The 7682-nt window shown below is 42.3% G+C and overlaps 1 long non-coding RNA gene across 1 annotated transcript; it reads right to left on the bottom strand.

Annotated features, from left to right (window-relative positions):
- Nucleotides 1-4652: 4652 nt before the first annotated feature.
- On the bottom strand, nt 4653-6678 carry LOC113632630 (uncharacterized). Its single transcript, XR_003437892.1, has 3 exons — nt 6504-6678; nt 5677-5734; nt 4653-4701 (listed from the first exon to the last, which is right to left on the bottom strand). It is a non-coding gene; the product is annotated as an uncharacterized LOC113632630 (long non-coding RNA).
- Nucleotides 6679-7682: the final 1004 nt, after the last annotated feature.

The following is a 7682-nucleotide window of genomic DNA, read 5'->3' as shown; positions in this document are numbered from 1 at the left end:
AGCTGAAAGTGCGGCAGCAGCAGCCTGATCTCTGAATGTGGCTAAGATGGGCCTGGCAGTTGTTTATTATTTCACAGGTCCCTGACTCTCAACCAGGTTGCAGCTCTCTTGCAGGATCAGTTCTGCAGGGTTCTGACAATCATTCCTGGAGGACTAGCCTTGAGCCCATTCTTCTAGTTTATCCAGTGTGTTTCAAGCACCTACTTCTCTGAATCAACCTTTTCTGTTACTGCAACTGACTCCTGATGGATATACTATTTAAACATTTGTGCTGTGCTCTTTAAAGGAAACCAGGTAGATTAATAAACATATGTGTTTAGCTCTTCTTTCCCATTAGACCCCCCGCTAAAGTAAGAGCAGAGGAATTTTTTTAAAAAAGTATAAACCCATAAGGACTAAGAAGTCAGGAAAGGATATAGCAGTGGAAGAATAAAGGCAACAACATTTTGGAAGCTGGAAAGCAGAGGGGGAAGTGGTAAGTGACTTAGCAGAGTGGGAAAAGTGAAGGTGGAACAGCTAACAAGAAAAAGGCCAGTTCGCCATATGACCCAGCAATTCTATTCCTGGGTATATATCCGAAAACCCCAAAAACACTAATTTGAAAAGACACATGCACCCCAATATTTATACCAGCACTAATTTACAATTGCCAGGGTATGGAAGCAACCTAAGTCTCCATCAACAGATGAATGGATAAAGAAAATGTGATATATGTATAATCACCAGATGTGTATACACACACACACACACACACACACACACACACACACACACACACACACCACACAATGGAATACTACTCAGCCATAAAAAAGAATGAAATTTTGCCATTTGCAGCAACACAGATGGACTTGGAGATGAAATAAATCAGATGGAGAAAGACAAATACAATATGATATCACTTACACGTGGAATCTAAAAAATACGGCAAACTAGTGAATATAACAAAAAACAAACAGGGACTTCCCTGGTGGTGCAGTGGTTAAGGATCCGCCTGCCAATGCAGGGGACACAGGTTCGAGCCCTGGTCTGGGAAATCCCACATGCTGCGGAGCAACTAAGCCCGGGCACCACAACTGCTGAAGCCTGCGCTCTAGAGTCCGTGCTCTGCAACGAGAGAAGCCACCGCAATGAGAAGCCCGCGCACCGCAACGAAGAGTAGCCCCTACTCGCCACAACTAGAGAAAGCCCGCGCGCAGCAATGAAGACCCCATGCAGCCAAAAATAAATATAATTAATTAATTAATTAAAAAAGAAACAGGCTCACATACATAGAGAACAAACTAGTGGTTACCAGTGGGGAGAAAGAAGCGGGGAGGGACAAGATAGGGATAGGGGTTAAGAGGTACAAACTACTATGTAGAAAATATATAAGCTACTACAAGGAAGGAGATATATTATACAGCACAGGGAAGATAGCTAATATTTTATAATAACTATAAATGGAAAATAACCTTTAAAATTGTGAATCAGTATGCTGTACATCTGTAACATATATTATGCATCAACTATACTTCAATTTAAAAAAAAAAGAAAAAGTCCAGTTCATAGCACAGCACTCCAGGAGGGCTGATGAATCAGAGGCTCCAGGTACCTCTGTAGTCAGAGGTGCAAAGTAGGGCTGAAGAGATAAAAAAAAAACTAGTTCAAAATCTTTCAAAGGAGCAGCTGGAATCCTCCCAAATCTGCTCCACCATCCTGCCCAGCTAAGATGATGGGAGTGTCACCTTCCTCCCCAACGCCTGCAGGTGATGGGAGGGTCACCTTCTAACGAGGCTGAACAATAGATGCAGCAGGTATCTGGGGACACCTGGGTCCCTGGAGACACCCCCCAGGTGTGGCCTGGGGAAGGTATACTGAAAGCAATGGAGTCAGTGAAAGTCTGCGTTCTGGATGGAGACCCCCACTCCTTGCCTTGCCCCAGCCTGGGTCTCAGAACCCGGCACACAGACTTCTACTCCCCAGGCAGGAGAATGGAGGACGCTTCTTGGGGAATATTGATCAGCAAAGACAAAACATCTGTAGACACTGACATTTGGGGGTCCCCCAGTGAAATGGCTGGTCTGGATCTGATGATCTCACAGAGAACCTCATCCTGAGACAAGCCCTCCCACCCACTCCTCTCACGCAGAGCCTCCTCTAAGTATTTTAGCCCCTCACTAGAGGCTGACTATGGAAGGACAGCCAAAACTCATCAGGCATGTGAGGAACGCTTCTAACCTGAAAAACAGGGCCTTAAAAGCAGGTAGAGAAAGTAAACCCAAAGAAATAGAGACAATGCAGGTTGCAAAACTTCAAAGTTTTGAACTTTGAAGATATTAGATATCTTCAAAGATATTAGAACTTCAAAGAGTCTAATATCTGAGGGAGATAAAAGATACTGCATTGTGGTAGACTTATACTGGTGTCCCCCAATGAACTATAACTCCTGGTATGTAGGCTCTTGTCCTCTGCCACGTTGATTCTGGGCTTGGCCACGTGACTTGCTTTGGCCAGTGGGACGTTAACGAGTGTGGTGCAAGCCAGGGTTTATGAGTGCTTGCACACTGGGCTTCTCCTGCTAAAACACTTACAACCTTCTTGACTTTGGGCAAGTGTGGTGGTTTTAAAACATGTCCACAAATTATCTGATATGCTGTCCTTCAAAAGGTGGAGCCTAATTCCCCTCCCAAAAAATGTTGGCAGTACTTAGTGACTTAATTCTAATGATTAGAATGTAGCAGAAGTTACATTCCAAGCCTAGGTCATAAGATTCACTGTAGCTTACTCCTTGTTCCCTCTCTTGGTTCAATCACTCTGGGAGAAGCCAGCTGCCATGACATGGAGAGACACAAGCAACATTATGGAGAGGTCCATGTGCTGAGGACTGAGACCACCTGCCCCCAGCCATGTGAAAGAGCTAGGAAGCAAATCCTCTGGTCCCAGTCAAGCCAGCCTTCAGGTAATTACAGACCAGGAAACCATCTTCACTGCAACCTCATGAGAGGGTGGCTTTCCTGACCCTCAAAACCTAAGAGTTAACAAACATTTGTTGTTTTAAGCCACAGGTTTTGGGGCAGTAATTTGTTATGCAGCAATACATAACTAATGCATCAAGTTATTCAACTTTTTTGAGCTTCGGTAAAACGGATATAATAATGGAGACTACTGCACAGGGTTGCTGTCAGAAAAATACAAAGCAGTGGTGCACATAAAGTGCTTAGAAGAGTGGGGTATTGTGGTCACTCTTGGACGTTGGTTGCTGTGGTTGCTATCGCTCAGCTGAATCTAAAAGGTGCTTTGCTAATCTACAATGCTCCCACTTCCTTGAGTTCTTCATCTGGGAGTACATTTCCCCAGAGAATGTCAGCTTAGGAAGGAAGTTTTTGCCAAGACAATTCAAAGGGGAAAGAATAACCTTTTCAACAAATGGTGCCAGGTCAACTGGATAACCACATGCAAAAGAGTGAACTCGGACCCCTACCTCATACCATATACAAAAATTTACTCAAAATGGAGCAAAGACCTAAATAAGAGCCAAAACTATAGAACTCTTAGAAAGAAACATAGGCACAAATTTTTGTGACATTTGATTAAGCCAACAGTTTCTTTGATATGACACCAAATGCATAAGCAATCAAAGGAAAAAATAAATTGGACTTCACTGAAAGTAAAAACTTCTGTGCTTCAAAGGATGCCATCAAGAAAGTGAAAAGACAACCCATAGAGTGGGATAAGTTATTTGCAAATCATGTATCTGATGAGGCTCCAGTTTTCAGAATGTACGAAGAACATTTAAAACTCAATAAAAAGACAACCTAACTAAAAAATGATCAAATGATTTGAATAGACATTCCTCCAAAGAAAATATACTTTGTAATAGTCAATAGGCACATGAAAAGATGCTCAATGTCATTAGCCATCAGGGAAATGCAGATGAAAGCCACAATGAGATAACACTTCATACCCGCTAGGTTGGCTACAATCAAAAAGACAGATTATAACAAGTATTGGCAAGGATGTGGAGAAATTGGAACACTTATACACTGCTGGCAGGAATGTAAAATGGTGCAGCCACTCCAAAAAACAGACTGGCAGTTCCCCAAATGATTGAACCCGGAGTTACAACACAACCCAGCAATTCCATCCTAGGTATATACCCAAGAGAACTGAAAACACATTCACACAAGAACTTGTACACAAATGTTCATAGCAGCATTATTCATAATAGCCAAAAAGCGGAAACACCCTAAATTTCCATCAACTGATAAATGGATAAACAAAATGTGGAATATTATTCAGCCATAAAATGATCCAAGTACTATACACATGCTACCTACAGTTGAATCTTTTTTTTTCTTTCTTTTTTTAAATTTTACTTATTTAATTTTTGGCTGCGTTGGGTCTTCGTTGCTGTGAGAGGGCTTTCTCTAGTTGTGGCGAGCGGGGGCTACTCTTCTTTGCGGTGAGCGGGCTCCTCATTGCGGTGGCTTCTCTTGTTGCGGAGCACAGGCTCTAGGCAGGTGGGCTTCAGTAGTTATGGCACGTGGGCTCAGTAGTTGTGGCTCGCGGGCTGTAGAGCGCAGGCTCAGTAGTTGTGGTGTATGGGCCTGGTTGCTCTGTGATGTGGGGGATCTTCCCGGACCAGGGCTTGACCCTGTGTCCCGTGCACTGGCAGGCGGATTCCTAACCACTGAGCCATCAGGGAAGCCCCGGTTGAATCTTGAAAACATAGTAAGTGGAAGAAACCAGTCACAAAAGACCACATGTTATATGATTTAATTTATATGAAATATCCCAAATAGGGAAGTCTATACAAATAGAAAGTAGATTAATTGTTGCCTGGGCTGAGGAGTTTGAGAATAAACAGTGGGTGACTGCTAATACATACTGGGTGTCTTTTTTTGAGTGATAAAATGTTCCGGAATTAGACAGTGGTGATAGTCGCACAACTTTGTGCATGTACTACTAAAACCCACTGAATAGTATACCTTAAAAAGTTGGATTTTATGGTAGATTATTTTAATCTCAATAAAGCTGTTATCCAAAAATGGAGCAAGTTTTTAGAAAGGGTGTGAAAAATTAGCTGAGTGAGTTTTTTTAGGGTTTTCTAGAAGTGATGAAATCCATACCATGTACATACACAAATGCATGTACATACACAACCAAATGCATTCACGCGCACATGCACGCACACACACATTAATTTCAAAAGAACACTGAAGCAATTTTGTGGTACTTTTGAAAACAGAACATGTGACTATGACACCTTTTTTTTTTGGCCTTGCCTCCAGGCTTGCGGGATCCCAGTTCCCAGACCAGGGATCCAACCCAGGCAGTGAAAGCACCAACTCCTAACCACCGGACCACCAGGGAACTCCCTGACACCTTCTAACTGGGAAAGGAAGACACCAGAGGTCCCAAGAAGAAAATCCTAAACAATCTTTTTTTTTTTTGGCCACATGTAGTGCGGATCTTCGTTTTCTGACCAGGGTTTGAACCCATGCCCCCTGCAGTGGAAGAGTGAGCCATAACTGCTGGACTGCCAGGGAAGTCCCATATCACCATTAATTTCAATATGACTTTGCTAGAAGGCAATTATTTGCCAAACAGTTTATATACTTAACTCACGGGACTACTCGGTGAGGTAGCATCATTATCTCCATATTACAAATGAGGATCAGAGAGTGTAAGTACCTTGCCTGGGGTCACACAGCATGTTAACGGGAGAGCTCCTTTCTCTACTCCAGGCTACCTATCAAAATGAATAAAAAAAAACAGTGGATACTCCCCATCCCTGAAACTTCAAAACTGTACCCTGGTGTCAACTTCGTTTACTTCTTCTCATTCTATACTACAACCCAACATCTATGTCCAACTTTTCCTACCTCCTTCACACTTTGCTCTGGCCAGAAATATCTCCCTGTTTTCCCTGAATGTCCCAAAATCTGTTACCAAAAAAGAGATCAAGGAGGGGTACATGTTGTAATCAGTGTACTTCGTAAGCTCTACACAGATGTAAACTAGCATTTCACCTTTTCCTTCCTCTAGGAAGTGCCTTCTCTTGACATATGCAAAGCTTTAGGATCTTTCAAGATTGAGCTCAGTCCTCTCCAACTCTGGGAACCTCCAGACTGCAGGGTAGGCAGGGGGCTTTTCCTAGATTCCTGGACATTCACCATAAAATCCCTTCCACCTCATGCCCTGGTCCAACCTGACCACCAACCACAATATTTGCTTTGCTGTATAAGTTCTTTTGTCTGTATTTTTGTTAAGAAGTAATAGCTGTTTTACCTGGGCTGAACACTGGGTATTAGTCTCAATTTCCTCATTCGTCAAATAGGAACGATGATAGCTATGTTTGTGGTACCCATGATTTTCTTTTCAATTCCATTTTGGGAATGATGTGGACAGAGGCAATGTTGACTAGAGCAACAGTTCTCAAAGCGTGGTCTGGAGATACCTGGGGGTCACTGAGACCCCTTCCAGGGACTTGTGAGTTTCCTATTTTTTCAACTACATACCTGTGTGAATCTGAGTTTTCTTCTTATACTTGAATCAACACAACAGATTGAACACAGAAACAGATGTGAGGGTTTCCCTGGTTGCACAGTGGTTAAGAATTCGCCTGCCAATTGAGGGGACACGGGTTCGAGCCCTGAGCCAGGAAGATTCCACATGCCACAGAGCAGCTAAGTCCATGCGCCACAACTACTGAGCCTGCTCTCTAGAGCCCGCGAGCCACAACTACTGAGCCCGCATGCTGCAACTACTGAAACCCGCGCACCTAGAGCCCATGCTCTGCAACAAGAAAAGCCACCACAATGGGAAGCCTGTGCACCACAATGAAGAGTAGGCCACGCTCGCCACAACCAGCAACGAAGACCCAACACAGCCAAAAATAAATAATTAAATATATAAAAAATCTTTAAAAAAAGACACAGATGTGAGATTGCAGCTGTTTCCTATTACGGATACATTAAAATGTTTGCCAAAATGTAAAAAAACCCCACTGTTTTCACTAATTTTTTTGGAAAATATAACTTTAAAAATAAAATATTATGTTTACATGGGATGACATTATTTTATGAATTGGTAAACATTTAAAGATTGTTTTAGTTTCTAATAGAGTAATTATCAAGATATAATCCACACAAACAAAAGCTCTTTGGGATCCTCAATAATTTTTCAAGAATGTAAATTTTAACATCAAAAAGTTTGAGGATCCCTAGAGGAAAGAAAGTGTTACAGATTTGAATTTTCCAGGTACCTCGTGGTCTTAACCTTCCCCTGTGCTTCAGTTTCTTTTATCTCTAACACAATACTCACTCATGTGACATGGGCAGCTATTAATTTATTTTCTTAATGTTTATATGTTGCATTATGTCTGTATATAAGGACTGTCTGTGGAAGAATACACAATAAGCTCGTCCCAGTGGTTCACCCTCGAAAGGGGAATTGGGAAACTGGGAAAGGTGGCATCGTAAACCTTTCTGCTGTGTTTTTTAATAAATGCATGCATTGCTTATTTTAATATTGAGCAATTAAAAGTAAAATAACACTTTTGTTTAGATGGTTTAGGAAACAGAAGTCGGCTCAAGGAAAGTAGTGTTGATTGACAATTAAAAAAAAAAACAACACGCGGGCTTCCCTGGCCGCGCAGTGGTTGAGAGTCCGCCTGCCAATGCAAGGGACACGGGTTC

Source organism: Aethalodelphis obliquidens, unplaced genomic scaffold (assembly GCF_003676395.1).
Source record: "Aethalodelphis obliquidens isolate GAN/ISIS:26980383/991018 unplaced genomic scaffold, ASM367639v1 scaffold37, whole genome shotgun sequence".
Classification (NCBI taxonomy): Eukaryota; Metazoa; Chordata; class Mammalia; order Artiodactyla; family Delphinidae; genus Aethalodelphis; species Aethalodelphis obliquidens.
Note: the sequence above shows the minus strand (reverse complement) of the source record. Positions and strands in the feature narration are given on the sequence as shown.